The sequence below is a fragment of the Pan paniscus genome, chromosome 8, assembly GCF_029289425.2.
Source record: "Pan paniscus chromosome 8, NHGRI_mPanPan1-v2.0_pri, whole genome shotgun sequence".
In the NCBI taxonomy this organism is placed as follows: Eukaryota; Metazoa; Chordata; class Mammalia; order Primates; family Hominidae; genus Pan; species Pan paniscus.
The window spans coordinates 58,926,161-58,953,602 of record NC_073257.2 but is presented as its reverse complement, the minus strand read 5'-3'; the positions used below and the strand labels follow the sequence as shown (position 1 = coordinate 58,953,602).

Genomic DNA, 27,442 nt, shown 5'->3' with positions numbered 1-27,442 from the left:
ATGCTTGGCTTCCAGTCTGAGAACTGACCCATATAAATTGCCTAATGGCAACTGCATTTCACATCCAGTACAATTCCCTTTTTCCACATGGGTCTCTGTGATCAACTCTGATCCTGCATGGTTAAGCCAAAACCAGTGTCTTTCACTGTACTTTGCCCAGCCCCTACCACCACATTACCAATCAAAGAAAGCCCCAGATAGCCCAGGGTGTGCCACAGCTGTTACTTGGGGCTTTCCTCATGTTATGTCCAAGCCAGCTTCAGCTCCCCTTCAATTGCATCCCCTAACAATCCTGAATTGCATTTCTGAATCTAGGACTAGTTTTTAAGGCCCTCCAACGTGGATATATGGTTTCTTTGCCATTGACCATTGACAAAAAGCTTTGAATTCAACTCTATTTTTCCCTCATTTGGTCACCTCAAGTAGTAAATTGAATCACTTTAAACTACTGGTTTTGTAGGTCAAAAACAAATATTTCATAACTTTCAGTGTAAAAAAAAATTACTCTTGAGCGACTCCAACACCTAGCAACCCCATAGCTGGCGCTAGCCCACTTGGCCAGCACTGTGGTTCGGCTGGCTCCCAGTTTTGTACAACCCCACTTCCATTTTGCTTTCCCAACTAATTATTTTATTATACTCTCTTTTGATGCCTGATAAACCCCTTCTTGTTCTTTTTCAGAATTATTCAGTCCACTATTGCTTATTTTTCAATGTTGGATTCAGCTTGTCTAGTACCAAAAGTACCTTGTTGGTCTTTTCCAGAAAGATTTATGGATCAACTTAAGAACAATTGACATCTTTATGATTTTGGATATTCCTATTCAAGAACAGAATATGCCTTTTGATTTAATCAAGTTATCTTTGTGTTCTTCATTAATTTTAATAAAATATTTATTGAAATATAATTCAAATACCATAAAATATGTCATTTATTTTGTTTCTTTATTTTATTTTTTTAGAGACAGTCTCACTCTGTTGTCCAGGCTGGAGAGCAGTGGCTCCATCATGGCTCACTGTAATATGGAACTCCTGGGCTCAAGTGACCCTCCTGCCTCAGCCTCCCAAGTAGCTGGGACTACACCACACCCAACTAATTTTGTAGTTTTCTGTAGAGATGGGATCTCGCTATATTGTCCCAGCACACACCACCACACCCAACTAATTTTGTAGTTTTCTGTAGGGATGGGATCTTGCTATATTGTCCTGGCTGGTCTTGAATTCCTGGTTTCAAGCGATCCTCCTGCCTTGGCCTCCCAAAATGCTGGGATTACAAGTATGAGCCACCATGCCTGGCCAAAAAATACCATTTTAAACTGTATATATCACTGCTTTTTAGCATATTCACAGAGTTGTCTAACCATCATCACAACCAATGTTTGAACTGTTCATCATTTCAAAAAGTAACTCCATAACCTTTAGCTATCACCCCAGTCCCCTATTCCCCCATCTCCGAGCAACCACTAATCTAGTTTGTGTCTCTATGAATTTATCTATTCTGGATAGCTTATCTAAAGGGAATTATATAATACATGGCCTTTCATGACTGGCTTCTTTCACTTAGCACAATGTTTTCAAGGTTCAGCCATAGTGTAACAGATATCAATATTTCCTTCCTTTTTATAAAAAAGTTGTGTAGGCCAGGCGCAGTGGTCATGTCTGTAATCCCAGCACTTTGGGAGGCCGATGTGGGCTGATCACCTGACGTCAGGAGTTCGAGACCAGCCTGGCCAACATGGTGAAACCCCATCTCTACTAAAAATACAAAAACATTAGCTGGGTGTGATGATGCATGCCTGTAATCCCAGCTACTTGGGAGGCTGAGGTAGGAGAACCACTTGAACCCAGGTGGCGGAGGTTGCAGTGAGCCAAGATCGGGCCACTGCACTCCAGCCTAGGTGACAAGAGCAAGACTCCGTCTCAAAAAAAAAAAAAAAGGAAAAAGCTGTGGTAAAATCACATACAAAATTTATCATCTTAACTATTTTTAAGTGTTTGTTTCAATAGTGGTAACTTTATTCACATTGATGTGCAACAGATCTCTAGAACTTTTCCATCTTGCAAAAGTGAAACTCTGTGCTCACTGGACAGCTGTCCATTTCCTTCTCATTCCAGCCCCTGGCAATCACCCTTCTACTTTCCATCTATGGATTTGACTACTTAAGATACCAAAATAAGTGAAATCATACAGTGTTTGTCTTTCTGTGACTGACTTATTTTATTTAGTGCAATGCCTTTAAGGTTCATCAATGTCGTAGCATGTGACAGTATTTTCTTATTTTTTAAGGCTGAATAATGTTACAATTTTAATAATTATATATCATTATAATAACTGAATAATATTTACAACAATACAATTGCATTTTATGTATAAGTACATTTTAAAATCCATTAATGACATTTGGGTTGCTTTCACCTCTTGGCTATTGTGAATAATGCTGCAACAAGCATGAGTGTGCAAATATCTCTTTGGGATCCTGCTTTCAATACTTTTGGGTATATACCCAAAAGGGGGATTGCTGGAATATATGGTAATTCTATTTTTATTTTTTTTAGGAACCTCCCTACCATTTTTCATAGCAGCTGCGCCATTTTACATTCCCATTAACAAAGCACAAGGGTTCCAGTTTCTCTACATCCTTGCTAGCATTTGTTATTCTGTTTTTTTGATACTAGACATCCTAACAGGTGTGAAGTGATGTCTCATTGTAGTTTTGATTTGCATTTCTTGAATGATTAGTGATGTTGAACATCTGTTCATAGGCCTGTTAGCTATTTGTATATCTTCACTGGAGAAATGTTTATTCAATCAATTGCCCATTTTTAAATTGGGTTATTTGTTTTTGTTGTAGTTGAGTTGTAAGAGTTCCTTATGTATTCTGGACATTAACCCTTCCTCAGATATGTGATTCACAAGTTTTTTTTTTTTCCATTCCATAGGTTGCCTTTTCACTCTGCTCATTGTTTCCTTTGACATAGAGATGTTTTTAAGTTTGATGTAGTCCCATTTATCTATTTTTGATTTTGTTGCCTGTACTTTTAGTATCACATTCAATAAATCATTGTCAAATCTCATCTTATGAAGTTTCCCCCTAGGTTTTCCTTCAAGAGTTTTATAGTTTTACATCTTAGCATTTAGCCTTTAATCCATTTCGAGTTAATTTTTGTATATGAGGTTACAGGCATGAACCACCATTCCCCGCTATCAACTTTATTCTTTTTGCATGTGGATATAGTTTTCTCAACACCATCTGCTGAAGAGACTGTCCTTCTCCCATTGTGAGATGTTGGTGCCCTTGCTAAAGATCATTTGACCATATGTACAAGGGTTTATTTCTGGGCTCTCTATTCTGTTACATTGGTCTATATGTCTATCTTTATATCAGTACCACATTGTGGGTTTTTGGGGGTTTTTTTGAGATGGAGTCTCACTCTGTAAGCCCAGGCTGGAGGGCAACGGCACTATCTCAGCTCACTGCAACCTCCATCTCCAGCTTCAAGTGGTTCTAATGTCTTAGCCTCCCAAGTAGTTGCGACTGTAGCCATGAGCCATTATGCCTAGCTAATTTTTTAATTTTTTGTAGAAATGACCTTTTGCCATGTTGTCCAGGCTGGCCTTGAACTCCTGGGCTCAAGCAATCCTCCCACCTTGGCATACCAAAGTACTGGGATTACAAGTGTGAGTCAGCACATCCAGCTGCTATGTCGTCTTCTGTCTCCTCATGTTTCTGGAGAGATATTCGTTGTCTCTGCCCATGTAGTCCCTTTTGTACCCAGTGACTCTTTGCTGCTTCCCTGAGATCCTGGGACATAGGATTCCTTTAGGAAAGTGAGAGCCCTGGGGCTTTTGGTCTCATCTCCTGGATGCATCCCTCACTCATTCCTCTCTGGGATCCTTCCATGTCCAAAGGGGCGTCTGGAAAGAGAGGCTAAGATCCCCCTTTGCTGAGAATTCCAGCTTTTCCTCTGCTCTCCTTGGGGTTCACAATCCTGCTTCCTTTCAGCACCACTGCTCCTTCCCTGGAGCACTCTTCTCCCTTTGACTTTTTCTGAAAACTTTCTCATTCTCCTTAAAAATGAAAGCCAAGGAGCATTACTAGCTAGCTAGGCTTTCTGCCTTGCTTCCTGTCTCCCCAATGCACTAGAGCATCTGACTCCATGGCTGAATGAGAGGAAAGGAAAGAAAAAATTTGTGATAACTGAAAATGTTGCTGCCCATATACCTCCACCTTGCAGACCTCCAGAACAAACTCTTCCTATGGAATGATAAATGATGTGATGTGATAATGATGTGATAAACCTGAATACTGTGAGCCCAACAGGTCTTCCCTCCGGGTCCACATGCCGACTTCCCTCACCATTCTTCATAAAGCATGGTTTCTGTCATGTGGTGGCATCTGGAAGATCAGTGTTTAAATTCCACTACAGAGTAGCTGTGCGACTCACTTCTCTGAACTTCAGTTTCCTCGTTTGTGAAATGGGGTAGTTATTTCTTCTTTCCTGGATTGTTGTGATGATTAGAATGAGCCTGTACATGCAAAGCAACTAGCACAATGTCTGGGTGCAAGAGTTTTAAAAAGTGAAGCTATTGTTATTCTAACCTGGGCCTCTAGCTCACTTATATTGGAAAGCCCAAACAGAAAACACTCATTTTGACCAGTGGGAGAAACCCTCCCCTGCTTTTGGCCTGGCTGCACTCACAGAAGTCTACGAAGACTGAAGACTGTGCAGCAGAGCCCAATATTACCCAGACCATAGCTCACACATGCTCTTCTGCACCCAGCAGAACACTTCTTTATTCCTCTATGGTGGATTTAATCTTATGAGCCTCCATCCAGAGGGGGAGCAGGGCAAGTATAAGGTGAAAGTGGACTTCACTCTTTTTTTTTTTTTTTTGAGATGTAGTCTCGCTCTGTCGCTCAGACTGGACTACAGTGGCCCAATCTCAGCTCACTGCAAGCTCTGCCTCCCGGGTTCACGCCATTCTCCTGCCTCAGCCTCCCAAGTAGCTGGGACTACAGGTGCCCGCCACCACGCCCAGCTAATTTTTTGTATTTTTTAGCAGAGATGGGGTTTCATTGTGTTAGCCAGGATGGTCTCGATCTCCTGACCTCGTGATCCGCCTGCCTTGGCCTCCCAAAGTGTTGGGATTACAGGTGTGAGCCACTGCGCCCGGCCAAAAGTGGACTTTACACTTGCCAATCTCATTTTTTTCCAATTTAAACAGCCTCTTCAAGAGGACTCAATCTCTTCCAGAGAAATCCACAATTGTTCCTCTGTCTTTGCCTCTTCCTTCCTTTGTCCAATTCCAATAGTACAAGCCAGGGATCCCTAGTGCCTTTGATGGTCTTAAAGAGAGCCAAGTTTGCTGGGGTTCCTGGGCCCCTTATCTTGGTGTATTTGGTGTGAATTAGTGGTCTGGTCTTGACTCATTCAGGCTGGTAGTCTTCCCTGTGAATTGGCCCCACTGTGGTCTTGTGATGCTGCTGCCTAGAGTTCTGGTTGTTATTCCTGTTCAGCGAGGTCCACTTCACCCCTCCAGGATGGCCTGCTTTGCCAAGTGCTCCAGCCAGAGTTAGCTACGTTCTGTGCTCCCTGCCTCTCAGGGGACTTGGAACCTCAACATCACCAGCACATCACACATGGGCTCTGGTGTCGGCCACTGCTCTCTGCCATTGCTGTGCTTTCATCTCCAGCTTGCTGCAGGCCCCCAGCAGAAAACCCTGCCAGGACTTCAGATGGACAGAGCCCCTTTGTTGTTGGCTTTCCTTTAATCTAACATGTTGTTTTGACTAGGAATGTTTTTGGCTGCAAGTAACAGAAACTCTAACTAACAGTGACATAAACCATAAGGGTTTTCATAAGGTCCTGGAGCAGGTGGTATCAATGGTTTGGCAACTCCGTGAGGTCATTAAGAGCCTCTCTGTGTTGTCCCTCTGTTATACTTGGCCTATTTTTCTTATCCTTTTCAGCTAATCATCATAACATGGCTGCCTCAGCTCCACCCATCACGTTTGTGTTTAAGGAATGTATAGGTGAAACCAACGAGCGCAGGCAGCATTTCTTTTGTGCTGGTCCCTTTCATTTGAAACAAAATGTCTTCCCCAGAAGCTCTAGAGGAAATTTACGTCTAATCAGTCAAAACTAAGTCACATTCTATTCTCAAGGAAGGCTGAGAAAGAGAGTATTTGGTTTTCCAGCCTCTTCAGGAGGAGGTTACTGGGGAGAAGGAAATTGGGGGCACCTTGTGAGTAATCACCTCATGTCCTCCACCCACTTCCCCCTTTGGGACTTTGGAATAGAAAGGGGAGATTAGGAACCACTGTTTGACCACTGCTTCCCCGAGGAGCATGGACAATGGGAAAGGATGCAAGGTCTGAATCCCTCATAGGGATACTGTAAGGATCAAAGGAGATTATTTATGTAAGCAGTTAGCACTATGCTGGCACAGAGTAAGCACCCAATAGAAGTTTGCTATTGTTATTCTTTTTATTGATACTTTGTTATTGTTAATGCTGCTGTTTTCTCCTTTCTTGACTCCTCCAGGCCAAAAGAGCCAGGCTTTCCACTTCTTCTCTGAAAGAAAATTCCCCTCCTTCATATCCTTTTTCTATTGCAAGAGCAAAACTCCATTATCAAATCAGGCTTGCTTTTGAGTCCTATATAAAACTTAAGTAGAGTGATCATACAATTTATTATACAAACTGGAACGCTTCGGAGAACAAACAAGAACACTTTTTGGTGGAATTATGGGAGTTCAAGAGGAAAAAAATTTTAAAAACAACACTTTTTGAGTAATAGCTTTGTTGAGATAGAATTCACATACCATACAATTCACCTTGCACCTCGGTGATTTTTAATATATTCACAATTGTTCAACTATTGCCACAATCAATTTTAGAATATTTAATCTCTCCCAAAAGGACACTCTGTATCCTTTAAATATAACCCTGCTATTCTCCATCCTCCCCAGCCCTAGGCAACCACTAATCTACTTTCTGTCTTTATATTTTGGCCTATTCTGGACATTTCATATAAATGGAATCCTATGATGTGTGGTCTTCTGTGCTTCCTTCTTTCACTTAGCATCACGTTTTCAAAGTTTCAAAGTTTCAAAGTTCACCCATGTGATAGCATGTATCAGTACTTCTTTGCTTTTTATTACTGAATAATATTCTATTGTATAGTTAGATCACATTTTCCTGTTCATTCACGGACATGTGGATGGTTTCCACCTTTTGGCTATTGTGAATAATGCTGCGATGAATAATTGTGTACAAGTATGTGTTTTTGTATCTGTTTTTAATTCTCTTGGGTGTATGCCTAGGAATAGAATTACTGGGTTAAATGTAACTGCACATTTAACCTTTTTTTTTTTTTTTGAGACGGAGTCTTGCTCTGTCGCCCAGGCTGTAGTGCAGTGGCGTGATCTCAGCTCGCTGCAAGCTCCGCCTTCCGGGTTCACGCCATTCTTCTGCCTCAGCCTCTCGAGTAGCTGGGACTACAGGCGCCTGCCACCAAGCCTGGCTAATTTTTTGTATTTTTAGTAGAGACGGGGTTTCACCATGGTCTCGATCTCCTGACCCCGTGATCCGCCCGCCTAGGCCTCCCAAAGTGCTGGGATTACAGGCGTGAGCCACTGCGCCAGGCCACGTTTAACCTTTTAAAGAACTGCCATACAGTTCTAATATCTACACCTTCACATCAACATAGGCTATCATCTTTTTTTTTTTTTTTTTTTGAGACAGAGTCTTGCTTCATTGGCCAGGCTGGAGTACGGAGGCACGATCTTGGCTCACTGCAACCTCCACCTCCTGGGCTCAAGTAATTCTCCTGCCTCAGCCTCCCAAGTATCTGGGATTATAGGTGTGTGCCACCACGCCAGGCTAAGTTTTGTATTTTTAGTAGAGGCGGGGTTTCTTCATGTTGGCCAGGCTGGTCTCGAACTCCTGACCTCAGGTAATCTGCCCGCCTCAGCCTCCCAAAGTGCTGGGATTACAGACATGAGCCACCACAGCCGGCTGGCTATTATCTTTTTGACTGTAGTCTTCCCAGTGAGTGTGAAGTGGTAGCTCATTGTGATTTTGATTTGCACTTCCCTACTTTCCTGAATGCCTGATGATATTGAACATCTTTTCTTTTTTCTTTTCTTTTTTTTTTTTTTTTTTTGAGACAGAGTTTCACTCTTGCTGCCCAGGCTGGAGTGCAGAGGTGCAATCTCAGTTCACTGCAACCTCTGCCTCTCAGGTTCAAACAATTCTCTTGCCTCAGCCTCCCGAGTAGCTGGGATTACAGGTGCCTGCCACTATGCCCAGCTAATTTTTGTATTTTTTAGTAGAGACAGGGTTTCATCATGTTAACCAGGCTGGTCTCGAACTCGTGACCTCAAGAGATCCGCCCGCCTCAGCCTCCCAAAGTCCTGGGATTACAGGTGTGAGCCACTGCATCTGGCCATTGAACATCTTTTTACGTGCTTCTTGGCCAGTAGAGGACCCTTAAAAAACTTTTAATTTTGACCTAGTTTCACATGTACAGAAAAGTTACAGAATAGTTAAAACAAAAAACTATATACCCTTCACCCAGATTTTCCAGCTGTTAACACTTTGCTCCATTTCAGCTATTATTTCCTCTCTCTTCACTCTCTTTCTCTCTTTTTTTTTTTTTTTTGAGATGGAGTCTTGCTCTGTCGCCCAGGCTGGAGTGCAGTGGCGTGATCTTGGCTCCCGAGTTCACACCATTCTCCTGAGTAGCTGGGACTACAGGCGCCCGCCACCACGCCCGGCAAATTTTTTGTATTTCTTTTAGTAGAGATGGGGTTTCACCGTGTTAGCCAGGATGGTCTTGATCTCCTGACCTTGTGATCCGCCCACTTCGGCCTTCCAAAGTGCTGGGATTACAGGCCTGAGCCACCATGCCTGACCTCTCTCTCTCTTTTTTCTTTCTTTCTAAGGCTGAAGTGCAGTGGTGCAACCTCTGCTCACTGCAGCCTTGATATCCTGGGCTCAAGAGATCCTCCCACCTCAGCCCCCCAAGTAGTTGGGACTATAGGTATGTGCCACCATACCTGGCTAATTTTTGTATTTTTTGTAGAGATGGGGTTTTGCCCTGTTGCCCAGGCTGGTCTTGAATTCCTGAGCTTAGACAATCTGCCTGCCTGGCCTCCCAAAGTGCTGAAATTACAGGCTTGAGCCACTGTGCCCAGCATCTGTCTCTCTCTCTCCCCTCACCCCCACGCATATACACTTATACACTTTTTTTAAAAACAATTTGAAAGTAATTTGCATTCATCATGTCCCTTTATCTATGAACACTTCAATGTGGAGTTCCTGAGAACAAGGACTTTTTTTAATGTGATCTCAGAACATTTATCAAAAATCAGAAAACTCAATGTTGATAAAGTAATATTATGTAATCCATAGTCCATATTCAGACTTCACCAGTTGTCCCAATATTCTATGTTCAAGTCCAGGATCACAGATTACGTTTACTCATCAGATTTCTTTAATTACCTTTCATGTGAAACAGCTCCTCAACCTTTCTCTCTCTTCAGTGGCCTTGATATTTTTGAAGAGTTTAGGCCAGTTACTTTGTAAAATAGGTTTGTCTGCAGTTTCCTTGTGATTAGATTAAATTCTGCATTTAAAAATATTTTATTTTACTTATTTTTGAGACAGGGTTTCACTCTATTGACCAGGCCAGAGTGCAGTGACGCAGTCATGGCTCCATTGGAGCCTCAACCTCCCAGGCTCAAGTGATGTTCCCACCTCAGCCTCCTGAGTATCTGGGACTAAAGGTATGTGCCACCACCCCCGGCTAATTTTTGTATTTTTTATAGAGATAGGGTTTCGCCATATTGCCCAGGCTGGTCTCCAACTCCTGAGTTCAAGCAATCCTCCTGCCTCGGCCTCCCAAAGTGGTAGGATTACAGGCATGAGTCACAGTGCCCAGCCTAGGTCATTCCTTTCGGAATCTCTTCAGAAAACACTCTCCCTGAGCCCAGGGGCACCAAGTGGGAGAGTAGGGTGGAAGGACAGGGCAAACCTTGTTGACTAATCCTGTGGACACCAGCCCATTATTGTGCAGTTAGTCTGAGGGAAATAAACACAGGATTTCATGTTTATCTGCCTGAAATATTATCCTTATTTATCTACCTTAATCACTCCTCCTTTTAATGTTGAACAAATTAAATATTTATCTGCCTTAATTCCTCTTCCTTTTGACTGTAGGACAAACTAAATATTGATCCTGCCTTAGTCCCTCCTCCTTTTGACTTTAAGACAAGCCAGATAAAGAAATGTCTTTATTGACATTTTACTTTATTTTATTTTTCTGGTAGTGTGGCAGGTGGGAAGGTAAAGATGACTGGAGAAGGCAAAAGAGGGCTAGATCCTATGATGGGCTGTGTGCTCAGGCAAGGAAGGAATGGGACTTTGCGAGCATTGAAGAAAAGGGTGCCTGTGCTGAGGGAACTGTGTGGGATTAACCCCAGAGAAACAGAGGCTGCGTCTTCACCCAAGGCATGTTTATGGCACAACAAATACAACAAGCAGGAGCTTTTTCTGGCAGAGAAAGTTTCCTTTTTTTTTTTCTTTTGAGTCGGAGTCTCGCTCTATCACCCAGGCTGGAGTGCAGTGGTACAATCTTGGCTCAGTGCAACGTCTGCCTCCTAGTTTCAAGCGATTCTCTTGCCTCAGCCTCCCAAGTAGCTGGGATTACAGGTGCCCGCCACCACACCTGGCTAATTTTTCGTATTTAGTAGAGACGGGGTTTCACTATGTTGGTCAGGCTGGTCTTGAACTCCTGACCTCAGGTGATCCACCCACCTCAGCCTCCCAAAGTGCTGGGATTACAGGTGTGAGCCACCGCACCTGGCCGAGAAAGTTTCCTTTTTTTTTTTTTAATGGTGATAAGATATACACATATTTAGAATTAGCCAGCTGGGCTCAGTTTAGATTATTCCAATTTTGTTGGCAACATCCAGAGCATTGTAATCAGGAGCCAGTCAAACATATTCCTTCTTCTCTCCATCAGGCCAAATCACGGTGTTGACCTTGGCCACATCAATGTCTTAGAGCTTCTTCACAGCCTGTTTGATCTGGTGCTTGTTGGCTTTAACATCCACAATGAACACAAGTGTGTTGTTGTCTTCTATCTTCTTCATGGTGACTCAGTGGTCAGCGGAAACTTGATGATAGCATAGTGGTCAAGCTTGTTTCTCCTGGGAGCGCTCTTCCAAAGATATCTGGGCTGCCTCGGGAGTTGCAGCGTCTTGGGCCGCCGGAAGGTGGGTGACGTGCGGATCTTCTTTTTTTGTGTGGCTGTGGACACCTTTCAACACTGTCTTCTTGGCCTTTAAATCCTTCGCTTTGGTTTCGGCTTTAGGAGGGGCAGGAGCTTCCTTCTTCACTTTCGGCGCCATCTTGTGAAAAGGGAAAGTTTCCTTTCTAATACCATTTTAACTTCTCCCGAATTTTGTGGATCGTTTCTTGGTATCTACCCCAGATTTCAGGAGTGTGGGCTGGATCTTAGGGATTGTGAAGTCTTCATTTCCCTGTGGTGAGATCTGAGGCATGATTTTAAACAGTGTGAGGGAAGGAGATCTCCAGGCACTTTAATAGAATGGAGAAGCAGGATGGGATTTGAGAGGAAATCTGATTTTGAAAAAAGGAGAACTAGAGTTGAGTTCGTAATTAACTAGCACCTTAAAGGTCATTCAGCATGCCCATCTGCACAGTGGGTGTAATCACCCTACAGAACAAAAACAAAAAGGCAATGGAGAGGAAGCCGGAAAGCACTGTACATGTTTAACTCATTGTTATGTAAGCTAGCCAAAGGCTTCACAGACTTGAATTCATCTCCCAAGTTCTCTTCCTGTACTTGAAACTCTGCCTTAGGTTGCTTAAAACTTGAGAAACAGAATATTGCTTCCCCTGCCTGCCTTCTTGAGTACACTTGCCTACACAAAGATGCACATCCTTGTTTGTGTGTGTGTGTCCATTTGCTATGACATTCTTGTGAAAGTCAAAGTTTCCCAGCTGTTGACATACACAAGTTTGTTTGGTGCAACCTGTCAGATGCATCCCTTAGACAGGCCTTTTGATACTCTGGGAAAGACATTGGACTTACAGTCGGAACGAAAAGAAAGAAATGTGATATGTATAGCGTGCAGTGAGTTGGAGTTTTACCTGTATTGTTTTAATTTCAACAAGCCTGAGGACTAGCCACAAATGTACCCAGTTTACAAATGAGGAAACAGGTGCAAAAAGGTTGTTACCTGTCAAAGGTCGTATGTGGCAGAGCCAAGATTTGAGCCCAGTTATGTCTGATGAACTTAGCCTATGCTCTTTAAACTTCTGAATGCTGACCATTGAGGATATCTAAACTTAGATCAATTGCATTTTCCCTCCAAGACTATTTACTTATCAATACAATAATACCACCTTTACCAATCTATTGTTTTGATACGAGACTCAAATATGCCAGATATATGTAAAAGCAACCTACAAGCTCTCTAATCATGCTCACCTAAAAGATTCCAGGGATCTAATAGGCTCAAAGAAACTTCTTCTAGAAATATAAAAGAGAAAATTGGATTATGCAAAAATTCATTATTAATTTTTTTCGTCCATCCTTTAATTCAGCAAACATTTATCTGTTGTTGACTTTATGCAGTATGGCCTTTTAAGGATTGGGGGACAGGTGAAGAACGGGGTGCCAGAATGCATCCTCCTACTAATGAGGTCAGTACACATTTGCATTTTAAAATGCCCTGTCCAGCTGGGCATGGTGGATCATGCCTGTAATCTCAACATTGGAAGGCCAAGGCAGGAGGATTGCTTCAGCCCAGGAGTTCAAGACCAGCCTGGGCAACATAGAAAGACCCCATCTCTCAATCAATCAATCAATGCCCTGTCTTTGAAAATAAAACTCTTTAAGAAAGGTTTAATGGGCAGGGTGTGGTAGCTCATGCCTATAATACAGCACTTTGGGAGGCTGAGGCAGGAGGATCACTTTAGCCCAGAAGTTCAAGACCAGCCTGGGCAACAAGTGACACCTCATCTCAATTTTTTAATAAAATGAATACATACATAAGGAAAGATAAAAAGAAAAGTTTAATGAAATAATACAGTATAAAACAAATCTCTTGGACCTAAAAGTATTTTTGTTCAAGCCACATATTGTGAATCACCTCTCTGTGTTGAGGATACAGAATATCTAAGCCCAGGAAACTGAGCAGAAAGTTCATGTACTAACTAATCAACCCGAGGCAAGGCAAAAATGAGACTAACTAATCAATCCAAGGCAAGGGGCAAATTAGACGGAACCTGACTCTGGTCTATTAAGCGGCAACTTTCCCTCTGTTGTATTTTTCTTTTATTCAATGTAAAAGGATAAAAACTCTCTAAAACTAAAAACAATGTTTGTCAGGAGTTACAAACCATGACCAACTAATTATGGGGAATCATAAAATATGACTGTATGAGATCTTGATGGTTTACAAAGTGTACCCACTGTTAATCACTTTAAACATTAATGAACTTAAAAATGAACTTACGGAGATTGGAATGTTTCTTTCCTGTTTTATTAGTTGGCTCAGGCTGCCATAGCAAAATACCACAGACTGGGAGGCTTAAGTAACAGAAATTCATTTCTCACAGTTCTGGGGGCTGGAAGTCCACGATCAAGGTGCAGGCAAGGCAGGCTTCATTCTGAGGCCCCTCTCTTGGCTCACATGTGGCCACCCTCCCACTGCGTGCTCACATGACCTCTTTGTGCTCCTGGAAAGAGGGTGTGGGGGACAGAGGGAAAGAGAAGGAGAGGGAACTCTCTGGTGTCTCGTCTTTCAAGGACCCTAACCTGGGCCACTTCGGCCCAGGGACTGTGGGGTGGGGGGTTGTGGCTGCTCTGCTCTGAGTGGCCAAGATAAAGCAACAGAAAAATGTCCAAAGCTGTGCAGCAAAGACAAGCCACCGAACAGGGATCTGCTCATCAGTGTGGGGACCTCCAAGTCGGCCACCCTGGAGGCAAGCCCCCAAAGAGCCCATACAAGGTGGCAGCAGCAGCAGAAGGGAATTGTCCCTGTCCTTGGCACATTCCTCACCGACCTGGTGATGCTGGACACTGCGATGAATGGTAATGTGGATGAGAATATGATGGACTCCCAGAAAAGGAGACCCAGCTGCTCAGGTGGCTGCAAATCATTACAGCCTTCATCCTGGGGAGGAACTGGGGGCCTGGTTCTGGGCCAGAGAGCAGCCCAGTGAGGGTGAGAGCTACAGCCTGTCCTGCCAGCTGGATCCCCAGTCCCGGTCAACCAGTAATACCCTCAAGGCTGAGCAGATCAGGCTTCCCGGAGCTGGTCTTGGGAAGCCAGCCCTGGGGTGAGTTGGCTCCTGCTGTGGTACTGAGACAATATTGTCATAAATTCAATGCGCCCTTGTATCCCTTTTTCTTTTTTATCTGTCTACATCTATAATCACTATGCATACTAGTCTTTGTTAGTGTTTCTATTCAACTTACTAGAGATATGTTATACTTAAAAAAAAAAAAAATGGGCCGGGCGCAGTGGCTCACGCCTGTAATCCCAGCACTTTGGGAGGCCGAGGTGGGCGGATCATGAGGTCAGGAGTTCGAGACCATCCTGATTAACATGGTGAAACCCCGTCTCTACTAAAAATACAAAAAAAATTAGCCGGGCGTGGTGGCGGGTGCCTGTAGTCCCAGCTACTTGGGAGGCTGAGGCAGGAGAATGGTGTGAACCCGGGAGGCAGAGCTTGCAGTGAGCCGAGATGGCGCCACTGCACTCCAGCCTGGGTCCAGCCTGGGCAACAAGAGTAAAACCCTGTCTCAAAAAAAAAAAAAAAAAGATAAATAATAAAAAATAAAATATAAATAAAAAAGCAAACTGCAGACTCTCAGCACAAATGATTTCATCTACCTCTGGCACTAAGAGACTTCAACAAACCCTGTTGTTTCTAACAGTTCATGGCCACATCCTTAGGATGATGACTTCAGCCCCCTTAAGTTTCTGCCTAATAAAATTCAATGCTGCCCAAAGAATTTATGATTTGTTCCAGGCAAAACCTGAATATAGGCCCCCGAACCCCCTTTTCCTAAAGGATTTACTTTAGAAAACTGGCAGTTAGAAATCCTTTCTCTGTCTCTTGGAAATGTATCTTCTATAACACAGGAATGTCTTTCCCAAGGACCTGGGAGCCATCCTTTCGAAATGTAATCATTAGGTAGGACAGAGCCTCTGTCTCCCAGTCTTGGTGGTAGGGTAGGACCCTGATATTGATAAGCACCAGTTCACAATTTGATAAGCACAAGTTCACAATCTGGTCAGTGTATTCATTGACCAAACCTCCCTCCCCTCAACTAGCATCCTTCAGTACTTTTCCCTTAACACATCCTAGCATTTAAAAAGCCTCTTGCCTTCTGGTTTGGTAGAATTGAGCTCAGTTAATGCTGAAGTGTCTCTTCCCTGCCACAGTAGTCTGAATAAAATCTGTCTTGACATTTTTGACAAGTGTCTGGTGCAAAATTTTTCTTTAACAATAGCAAGTGTTGAAATTGGATAGTGTAAGTTTTTTTTTTTAGCTTTGTTCTTTTTCAGAATATTTAGGCTATCCTAGGTCATTCGCTTTTCTATATAAATTTTAGCAAAAGCTTATCAATTTCCACAAAAACCTGCTGGACTATTTTTTTTGTTTTTGTTTTTGAGACCAAGTCTCACTCTGTCATACAGGCTGGAGTGTGGTGGCACAATCTTGGCTCACTGCAACCTCCGCCTCCCAAGTTCAAGCGATTCTCCTGCCTCAGCCTCCCTAGTAGCTGGGATTACAGGCAGATGCCACCATGCCCAGATAATTTTTGTATTTTTGGTAGAGTCACTGTTTCACCATGTTGGCCAGGCTGGTCTTGAACACCTGACCTCAGGTGATCCACCTGCCTCGGCCTCCCAAGTGCTGGGATTACAGGCGTGAGCCACTGCACCCAGCCAGGACTGACTTTTTAATTTTTTCCCTTGATTTCGCAGTATTTGGAATGGACTCACTTTCTTAGGAACAACATTAATTTTTTTTAAATTGGCAGAAATTTATCAATAAATTGGGGGAGGACTGTCATCTTAACAATAGAGTCTTTTAATCTATGAACATGGGATTATTTAAATCAGGGATTAGCAAATTTTCTGCAAAGAACCAGATAGTAAAAATATCTGTGGTATCGTGGGCTATATTCAACTTTGCTTTGTAGTGTAAAAGCAGTGTTGGCTGGGCGCGGTGGCTCATGCTTGTAATCCCAGCACTTTGGGAGGCTGAGGCGGGTGGACTACCTAAGGTCAGGAGTTCAAGACCAGCTGGCTAACATGGAGAAACCCCGTTACTACTAAAAATACAAAAAAAATAGCCACGCATAGTGGCGCACGCCTGTAATTCCAGCTATTCGGGAGGCTGAGGCAGGAGAATCGCTTGAACCTGGGAGGTGGATGTTGCAGTGAGCCGAGATCACACCATTGCACTCCAGCTTGGGCAACAAGAGCAAAACTCCATCTCAAAAAAAAAAAGAAAAATTGTGTTTCAATAAAACTTTATTTACAAAACAAACAGGGGGCCAGTTCAGGGCCATGGACTGTAGTTTGCTGCCTCTAATTTAGAACTTCTTCAATATCTCTGAGCAAAGTTTTATAGTTTTTATTGTAAGTCTTGCATTTCTTTCATTAAACTCATTTCTAAGTATTTTATTCTTTAGGTGTTACTGTGAATGAAATTTTGTTTCCTTAATTTCATTTTCACATTGTTTATTACTAGTATGTAGAAATACAATTGATTTTTACATTTCAGCCTTATATACTTGAACCTTGTTTGCTAAACTCATTTATTAATTCCAGTAAAATTTTTTGATAGATTACTTGGGATTTTCTGCATACAGATCATGTGGTCTACAAATAAACACAGTTTTACTTTTTTCTTTTCATTCTAGATGTCTTTAATTTGCCTTTCTCTCTCTTTCTCCCTCTACCCCCTTTTTAAGTTGCCCTGGCTATGACCAGTAGTACAATGTTGAATAGAAGTGGTAAGAGTAGACATTCTTGCCTGTTTCCTAATCTTGAGTGGGAAACAGTCTGTCTTTCATCATTAAGTACATTAACTGTAGGTTGTCTGTAGTTGCCCTCTATCAGATTGAAGAAGTTTACTTTTATTCCTAGTTTGTTGAGAGTTTTTACCATGAATGTATGTTGGCTATTGTCAAATGCTTCTGTATCTATCGAAATGACAATGTGATGTATTTTAATCTATTAATCTAGTGCATTACATTCACTGATTTTGGGGTTTTGTTGTTTTTAATTAATTAATTTTAAAAACCTCACCATATACTAGAGAAAGCATTACTTGATTTTTGGATGTCACAGCAAACTTGCATTTCTGGGATAAATCATATTTGGTCATGGTGTATAATCTTTTGTACATGTTGATGGATTTTTGTTTGCTAATATCTTATTGAGTATGTTTGTATCTATATTCATGAGAGATATTGTTCTATAATTTTTGTTTATTTTGGTGTGTTTGTTTAGCTTTGATATTGGGGTAACACTGGCTTCATTAAAGGAGTTGGAACATAATCTATCCTTTTTTATTTTCTGAAAGATTTTTGTGAAAGACATATTATTTCTTCTCGTCTTATTGTGTCGTGTCGTGTCATGTCCTGTCCTGTCTTTTTGAGGTGGAGTTTTGCTCTTGTTGCCCAGGCTGGAGTGCAATGGCATGATCTCGGCCCATTGCAACCTCCACCTCCCAGGTTCAGGTGATGCTCCTGCCTCCCAAGTAGCTGGGATTACAGGTATGCACCACCAGACCTGGCTAATTTTTTTTTTTTTTTTTTTTTTTTTGAGACAAAGTCTTGCTCTGTCACCCAGGCGGGAGTGCAGTAATGTGATCTTGGCTCACTGCAAGTTCTGCCTCCCGGGTTCACGCCATTCTCCTACTTCAGCCTCCTGAATAGCTGGGACTACAGGCGCCCGCGACCACACCTGACTAACTTTTTTGTATTTTTAGTAGAGACGGGGTTTCACCACGTTAGCCAGGATGATCTCGATCTCCTGACCTCATGATCCACCCGCCTCAGCCTCCCAACGTGCTGGGATTACAGGTATGAGCCACCGTGCCCTGCCTAATTTTGTAATTTTAGTAGTGATGGGGTTTCACTATGTTGATCAGGCTGGTTTTGAACTCCTAACCTTAGGTCATCCACCCGCTTCTGCCTCCAATTTGGCTAATTTTTTTATTTTGTAGAGATGGAGTTCTCACTGTGTTGTCCAGGCTGCTCTTGAATTTCTGGCCTCAAGCAATCCTCCTACCTGGGCCTCCCAAAGTTCTGGGATTATAGGTATAAGCCACTACTCCTGGCCTAAAAATGTATTTTTTATACATATGTCTCTGTCAAAATTGGGATAAAGAGAAACAGACTGGCAGTGGTATGCATTTCAAGGAAAATAGGAGAAAGCCTATTTACTTAGGAAAGTGAGGCTCATAAGTACTTCATATACAAACATCATACCTGCTTCACTGGGTTGTGTTACCTGACTTGCCCCCTGAGCATTTCAACTTGCTACCCCCAATAGAGAATTGACTCCCTCATTAGCCAAAGAGGAATCTGAGACCTGGTGAGGGTGAGCACCTGGCCAGTCATCAGTAAGCTCCTTTTCATCCCACCCACCGCCGGTGATTAGTAACCGTGTCTGACAGGCATTTACTTTCCTCCTGGTGAGTAGCTGGAAAAGAGAGTAGTTTGGAAATATTTGGAAATAGCACCGTTTGTCTCTCACATATCTGTGATCTGGAAGCCCCCTGCCTGCTTCACATTGTCCTGCCTTTCCAGACTGAACCAGTGTTCATTTTACATATGTTGATTGATGGCTCATGTCTCCCTAAAAGGTATAAAACCAAGCTGTGCTCTGACCACCTTGGGCACATGTTGTCAGAACCTCCTGAGGGTGTGTCACGGTAGCATATCCTCAACCTTGGCGACTTGGTGCTAACGCTGTACTAAATTACCAGGCTGGTTAACATCTATTGGAATTTCTTGGTGCCAAAGGCTGTGGGAGACCTGAACACGTTGTCAAGGGAGGAGGAAGGGGAAGGAGAAGGGCTGTGGGATCCCCCGCATGAAAGGCCCCATGCTGGTGGCAGCCCCCGCCTGCTGCTCTGGGGCTCAAAGGTGCTTAGATCTCTTCACTTGAGTGCAGATGCTGCCAGCCCTTTGGACAGGTGTGTGAGGGAGGCAGCCCTGGCTGTAAAGAGAGCAGGGGCTTGGATGGGCGTGGTGGCTCACGCCTGTAATCCCAGCATTTTGGGAGGCCAAGGTGGCAGATCATTTGAGGTCAGGAGTTTGTGACCAGCCTGGCCAACATGGTGAAACCCCATCTCTACTAAAAAAAAAATACAGAAATTAGCTGGGCATGGTGGCATGTACCTGTAATCCCAGCTACGCAGGAGGCTGAGGCAGGAGAATCACTTGAACCCAGGAGGCGGAGGTTGCAGTGAGCTGAGATAGCGCCACTGCACTCCAGCCCGGGCGACAGCGCGAGACTCCATCTCAAAAAAAAAAAAAAAAAAAAAAAGAAAGAGAGTACTGGCTTTTGGGTCATTAGGACTATTATATAACTGAATTGTGTCAGGCCTCTGAGCTGAAGCTCAGCTATTATAACCCCTGTGACCTGCACATATATGTCCAGATGGCCTGCAGGAACCAAGAAGTCTGGAGCAGCCAAAAAAACCACAAAGTACAACAGCCAGTTCCTGCCTTAACTGAGTAACCAAAATTACAACATTTTACCATTGTGACTTGTCCCTGCCCTACCTTAGCTGATCAATCAACTTTGTGACATTCTTCTTCTGGACAATGAGTCTTATGATCTCCCCACTATGTACCTTGTGACCCCCTCCTCTGCTAACAATAGATAACCACCTTTTACTGTAACTTTCCATTACCTACCCAACTCCTATAAAGCAATCCCTTCCCCATCTCCCTTTGCTGACTCTTTTCGGACTCAGCCCACCTGCACCCAAGTGAATTAAAAGTTTTATTCGTCATACAAAGCCTGTTTGGTGGTTTCTTGACACGGACGTGCTTGACAAATTGGGGTCGGCTTGCCCAGTGCAGTTAAGTCCAGATATCCACACTGAAGTTGCAGCACTAGAAAGGAAGGTGTTTATTCACAGAGCCCTGAGCAAGGGGGACCAGGCAGCGCATGCTCAAAACCTGAACTCTCTGATGGCTGGCAGATGTGAACCCTGAAAATGTGAGACAAGTGTCAATTAATTTAGAAAGTTTATTTTGCCAAGGTTGAGGACATGCGCCCGTGACACACCCTCAGTAAGTTCTGACGACATGTGCCCAAGCTGGTCAGAGCACAGCTTGGTTTTATACCTTTTAGGGAGACATGAGCCATCAATCAACATATGTAAAATGAACATTGGTTTGGTCTGGAAAGGCAGGACAACTTGAAGCAGGCAGTGGGCTTCCAGATCACAGATAGGTGAGAGACAAACGGTTGCATTCTTTTGAGTTTCTGATTAGCCTTTCCAAAGGAGGCAATCAGATATGCATTTATCTCAGTGAGCAGAGGGATGACTTTGAATAGAATGCGAGGCAGATTTGCCCTAAGCAGTTCCCAGCTTGAATTTTCTCTTTAACTGAGTGATTTGGGAGGGCCAACATAGTTTCCTTTCACACAGGTAAGGGTTTTTAAAGGTGGCGTAAATTTTCAGGAAAGCAGCAGAAGTTAGATAAAATTGTAAATCAGTACATGAAGGGTACACATTGGTTTGGCCTAAAAAAGGTGAGATATCTTGAAGCAGGGGCTTACAGGTCATAGGTGGATTCAGAGATTCTTTGATTTGTAGTTGGTTCAGGAGGCGATGCCTTGCCTGAAAATTCAGGGTTAACAGAAAAGAATATTAGCTTTAGCTCATGGGTGTGGCTTTCAGGAGCCTCCGGAAGAAATTTAGAATGAAAGAAGGTGGTCAGAGTGCAGTCCTCAGCTCCCGCTATCTGAGAGGTCTGCAGGCCAGCAGATCCGTTTGGTGGGGGTCCACGTGGAGGTCCAGGTTTCTGAATGACAAACTCAAGGACGTGTGTTAAGATGTTATCTTTAGTTCCTAAAACTAAACATCTCCGGACTCTAACTTCCTTGGCTGTTGTTTTGGGCTACTATTACCTTCCTGCCTAACAAGTTACTTACTTACTTCTCAGGGCTAGCTGGATGCCTGAAATTTCCCTTGAAGGCACTCAAGATTTTCCTTTATTTCCATGCTAGGTGGTGGCGTTGGGGGTGGTGGCACAGGTCCCTGCTTCATCTCAGGCCTGGGTTTAAATTCTCACTCTTTCTCACCATCTGAAAACCCTGAATAGTTGTTTCCATCCTGAAACCTCAATGCCCCACTGGTAAAGTGGGGGAGAGAAGGCCTGTTTTGTTGTGTTGCTGGGAAATCCCTGAGGTAATGCATGTGTGGACATGAGAGGCTCCAGCTCCCTTCCCACCTCTCAGCCCTCCACCCTGGGGTGGTTCTGGAAGGCACTGCTCATGGTAAGGACAGAAGGTTGCTGGCTGGCGTTCTTCTGTCTGATTCAGTGGCTGCATTTACTTAGCATGTGCTCTATGAGGAGAATAAGGGCCTGTGATGCTGGTATAGATCAGTTCAGATATACTGGTGGGTACGTGGCTGCTGCCCAACACTCCTGAGTGCCCCCACTCAGCATGTTGGATCCTGGCCCCTCCAGACTTCAACATCATCCAGAAACAGAAGGAGTAGAGCCTCGCACAGTAGGGTCCCCCAGACTGACTTCTGGCAGCTGAACTGAAGGGTCAGTGGTTGAGCCATACTGGTTGTTCAACACTTTGAATACCACATCCAGAAAGAAAATACAAGCTCCCTGTCACCAGAGCCTCCTTGTGACTGTGTTACATTCAACACAAGACAAACATCAGCTTCACAAAAGGGAGCGGTCTCTGGGACAATCCATTGAAAGCATGAGAGGCAGGTAGTTCCTGGGTTCTGTGCATAGTTGCTTTAAGCTGTAAACACACAATCCTTGACCAAATACCCTTTAATCCACTTGACAAACAAGAAGCTTCCGGGCCTCCAAGGGGATGCCCAAGTCTCCCTTTTCTCTGGGACAAAACCTGGTTTTGTTTCTTAGGTTTCTTAGCGGCTAATCCGGAACATGTTTGCTTTTGCCCCGTTTCTTTGTCCCAGTGTTTTTTCTGCTGTTTTCACACCTCTCTGGGTAAGCTTTCCAAGTTCCTTACAGAAAACCAGAAAGATTATTCACCAGCAGTCTTCCTGGTCCCTGGCTTGTCAGCCTCAATGCATTCCAGTGCACTCTTGTGACACCTTATCCAGAGTAGCCGTGGCTCACAGCATTTACAGTGTTCTTTCTCGCTATTCTATTAGTGGCTTCCTTTTCCAACCCAGTTCTTTGCCTGGATATCCAGGATCTCTATCCCACCGTCACCCTCACTCCATATAGGGGGTTCATCCTACAGCATTTCTGTTGCTGTAAAAAGACCCTCTACTGCATCCTTTGGCATGGAGAATTTGTCTTATTGTATTTTTGAAGCAAGAGATTATGCAGAAATGAATCCATGGGTGGGGGCAGAGTCTGTCTTTCTGGTTTCTGCAGAGTGAAAACTCTCATAATGCCTGTCCTAGACTAAGCCCCGCAGTCCAGAAGCTGGTCCACCTCTGGACTTAACACTTGAGCTGAAAACGTCTCTTTTTGCCCATGCTCATTTTAGTTCGGTTTCCAACAGAACAGAATCCTGACGAATACAAAAACGGGTCCTGCCACAGGGTATCACAAAGATTGGGCTCTACAAAGTAAAATTGCCAGGGTATAAGTGGACCCTCAGGGAGGCTGGCTTATGCCAGGCTGGGAATTGGGCAGTCCTCGAACACTGAACACTTTTCCATCTGTCCCTTCATGCCTGCTTGTCTTGGGGAGGCTGGCTTTTATGGAGGGGTCCCTGGGAAGGAATGGGGGCCGATGGGGAGGGGAATGGGATCTGTATTGCGTATTTGGGGTGAGGAAGGGACCCAGAGGGAAAGTGGAAAGAACAGGAGCCGGTGGAGGGCAATGTGCAGGGTAGGGGTGGGGGTGCAGTTTTCACCTCTGGTCTCTGTGAGATACGAAGTAAGATTGTGTTCTGCGTATGAAGTAGGCAGTTGGGTGAGAGGTTTAAGAGAAGAGATCATGGTTTGGAAAGGCTCTAGAGCAGGATGGGAGAGGAAGTGGATGAGAGATAAGTCATCAGCTTGAAGACTGGTAAGGGGAGACCCCACCGATCCTGGTGTTAAATCAAGTTTAGCCTAAAGCCTTCTCCTTACATATTTAAAATTCACCCTAATGGTTTCTCTGTACATAGTGAACTGTAAGCTAACTGCACGTGTAAACAGGCTGTCACCTACTCTCGTACCAAGTAGCCGAGTCTCAGTTAATCACAGCAGCCAGACTTCAACCACTCACAGGCGGCCAGCTGTTCAAACTGGACTCAAATAAGCCAAACACCACGCCATCACCAATCCATCTGTTTCTGTACCTCACTTCCAGTTTCTGTACATCACTTTCCTTTTTCTGTCCATAAATCTTTGACTATGAGGCAGTGCAGGAGTCTCTCTGAACTTATTTTTGCCTGGGGGCTGCCTGATTCACACAAATGGTTCTTTGCTCAATCAAACTCTGTTAAATTTAATTTGTCTAGCGTTCTTTTAACACTGGGAATGATGGCAGGGCACGGTGGCCCATGCCTGTAATCCCAGCACTTTGGGAGACCAAGGCAGGCAGATCACTTGAGGTCAGGCGTTCAAGACCAACCTGGGCAATGGTGAAACCCTGTCTCTACTAAAAATACAAAAATTAGCCAGGCATGGTGGTGCATGCCTATAGCCCCAGCTACTGGGAAGGCTGAAGCACAAGAATCGCTGGTGCCTGGGAGGCGGAGGTTGCAGTGAGCTGAGATTGCAGCACTGCACTCCATCCTGGGCGACAGAGCAAGACTCTGTCTCAGAAAAAAACAAAAAACAAAACAAAACAAAAAACCCTGGAAATGAATGGCAGCTCCTGCCACAGCATCAGCCCAAGGGCTGTGTGACTCCATGGATCTTGAGGTGTTCTTTGGGGCTTGTAGTGCTGACCCACAGGTGGGGATAGTGTGGCTGTAGTCAGTTAAAGTTTAAAATCTCTACGTGTCAAAACATATCATTTGAGAGGTAAAAATATAAATGAGGAAAATTTCTCATTCCTTAGTTCTAACTCCAGAATGGGTGTGCTGACCATGAAAAAAATCAGGGAAATATTTTAACATGTGTGACACTTGAAGATTAATATCTTTAATATTAGAAGCCTTAACTAATCCAGAAGAAAAATATAAATAACCCAAACAGAAAAATAGCTAAAGGACATGAGTGAACAGGGTACTCACAAAAGAAGAAAAACAATTGGTCAATATATATACAAAAAAAGGTCTAGGCTGGGCACAGTGGCTCACGCCTGTAATCCCAGCACTTTGGAAGCCCGAGGGGGGCAGATCACGAGGTCAGGAGATCAAGACCATCCTGACTAACATGGTGAAACCCCGTCTCTATTAAAAATACAAAAAATTAGCCGGGTGTGATGGAGGGTGCCTGTAGTTCCAGCTACTCGGGAGGCTGAGGCAGGAGAATGGCGTGAACCTGGAAGGTGGAGCTTGCACTGAGCTGAAATTGCACCATTGCACTGCAGCCTGGGAGACAGAGCGAGACTCCGTCTCAAAAAAATTGCCAATTAGCAAAGAAAAATAAATTAAGACAAAACATTTCCCACATATCATAGTAACAGGTGATAATCTAAGAGAATTATAATTTTCTTTTACCCAGAAATTCTACCTTTGTGATTTTTTTTTTTTTTTTTTTTGAGATGAAGTTTTGCTCTTGTTGCCCAGGCTGGAGTGCAATGGCGTGGTCTCAGCTCACAGCAACCTTAATCTCCCAGTTTCAAGTGATTCTCCTGCCTCACCCTCCGGAGTAGCTGGGATTACAGACATGCTCCACCACGCCCGGCTAATTTTGTATTTTTAGTAGAGACGGGGTTTCTCCATGTTGGTCAGGCTGGTCTCGAACTCGCGACCTCACGTGATCCACCCACCTCGTCCTTCCAAAGTGCTGGGATTACAGGTGTGAGCCACCTCACCGGCCTCTATGAATTTATCTTAAAGAAATTAGTATAAGCGTGGGAAATTTTTATCTGAAGGACCTGGATTTCAACAGCGTTTCTTTTTTTTTTTTTTTTGAGACAGAGTCTCGCTCTCTCGCCCAGGCTGGAGTGCAGTGGCGCGATCTTCGCTCACTGCAAGCTCCGCCTTCCGGGTTCACGCCATTCTCCTGCGTCAGCCTCCCGAGTAGCTGGAACTACAGGCGCCCGCCATGACGCTCGGCTAATTTTTTTGTATTTTTAGTAGAGACGGGGTTTCACCATGTTAGCCAGGATGGTCTCGATCTCCTGACCTCGTGATCCGCCCGTCTCAGCCTCCCAAAGTGCTGGGATTACAGGCGTGAGCCACCATGCCCAGCCCAGTGTTTCTAATTATAGAAAAAAAAGTCAGAAACAACCTGAGTGTTCAACAAGAGGTACCTGACCAAATAAATGATGGTCCATATCATTCCATGGAATAAAATGTAGCCATTAAAATAATAATCAGCCTGGGCATGGTGGCTTATGCCTGTAATCCCAACACTTTGGGAGGTGGAGGCAGGAGCATCACTTGAGCCCAGGAGTTCAAGACCAGGCTCGGCAGCATAGCAAGACCCTGTCTCTCTACAAAAAAAATCTAAAAATTAGCTGGGTGTGGTGGCACGCTCCTGTAGTCCCACCTACTTGGGAGGCTTAGGTGGGAGGATCAATTGAATCTAGGAATTGGAGGTAACAGTGAGCTATAATGGTGCCACTGCACTCCAGCCTGAGCAGCAGAGCAAGACTATGTCTTTAAAAAAAAATTGAAATAAATAAAAAGAAAAATAAATAATTAAAAGAAATTAAGTTGGTTCCATCTATAAGGATGACAGTTGAGGTAGGATCAACACTGAAAACTGATCAGGCAGGTTTGGGCAGAGCTGGCTGTCACACACCCGGAGAGCACTGCTCATTTCATTTGCCTTCCTCCCTGTGGGCAGCTGGCCACACCTGCTCTGAGCATCCCTTTCTCAACCCCTGGGGAGCAGTAGATGAGCTCATTTCAGCAGTGACATGGGTTGGTCTTGCCAGGATACTTTTTACTTGGGAATACCTGAGATAACCCAGGTGAAATCCTGTTCTGGGCAGCTGCTTTGCGCCAGGCACCCTGCTGGTCACTGGAAGGCACACTGACAGGAATAGGTCACAGTCGCTGTCTGGGTCACAAAGTTCTTAACTGCAAACAATAGAATTTGCTCTAGGTCATTTGAGCTGGAAAGAGATTTGTTAGAGAATTCAAGCCTCTACTAAAGGCCAGAGACACAGGCTTTCTTGGCACAAGGTCAGGTAGAGTACTGAAACCACACTGCTGCTTGGCTCCAGCAAGACCACCTTGCTACCAGTCACAGTCACAGCCCCCATGCACTGACACTGCACACTGGACTCCAGAAACCCTTGCCCTAAGAGCCAGAACCCTCCACACCATCATTCCTAGAGAGATTCTGCATGATGCCAGTGTCCTTGGACCCTCTCTGAAGAGGACTTTTTGAGAGGAGAGTGTTTGTGGAGCCGAGGTTTGTGCCTGTACCCTGGAGGTAAGCAGGTGAGGGCAGCAAATCCTAGTTCCTCTCAATGTAAGGCAGAACTTCCCACTTCACACTGTGGGAAGTTCTTCAAACTGGAGTTTTAAAAGAATCCAAGGGGCTACAGTGCATGATGAATGTGCCCCGATTTCCTGGAACTTAGAGTCGATGAACACTTAACTTATGCAGGTAAAGGCAGAAGTGTGTGGCACCGCTGGTGAGTGAGAAGGCAGCCAGACAGCACTACAGCTCTTCTAAGGAGCAGGAGAGTGACCTCAAGCTGTGTTAGGGGTGGTGAGGCTGATTTTAGGGAGGGTAGAGGATGGTGCTGGAAAGGGCCACTGTGGCCAGCTCAGATGAGCTTCAAGGATCCCCCGGTTAGGAGCATGAACTCTCATCTGTGGGCAGAGGGATCTCAGGGTTAAATTTTAGGAACTGTAGCAAGCTGTGGCGAGGAGTGAGGGGACTTTCTGGGATAAAATTGTCTTATGAGCTCAATTGCATCCCCTAAAAATTCATTGGTTTAAGCCCTAACCCCCAATATCCCAGAATGTGACTGTAATGGAGACACGGCCTTTAAAGAGGTGGCTTAGGTAAAATGAGATAGTTAGAGTGGACCCTAATCCAATACAGCTAGTGTCCTTATCAGAA

General features: G+C 44.1%; 1 protein-coding gene across 7 annotated transcripts in view; it reads right to left on the bottom strand.

The window, feature by feature from the left end:
- TIMM23 (translocase of inner mitochondrial membrane 23) overlaps positions 1-27,442 on the bottom strand; it is a 253,508-nt gene that overhangs the window by 148,342 nt on the left and 77,724 nt on the right. The window lies entirely within an intron of this gene.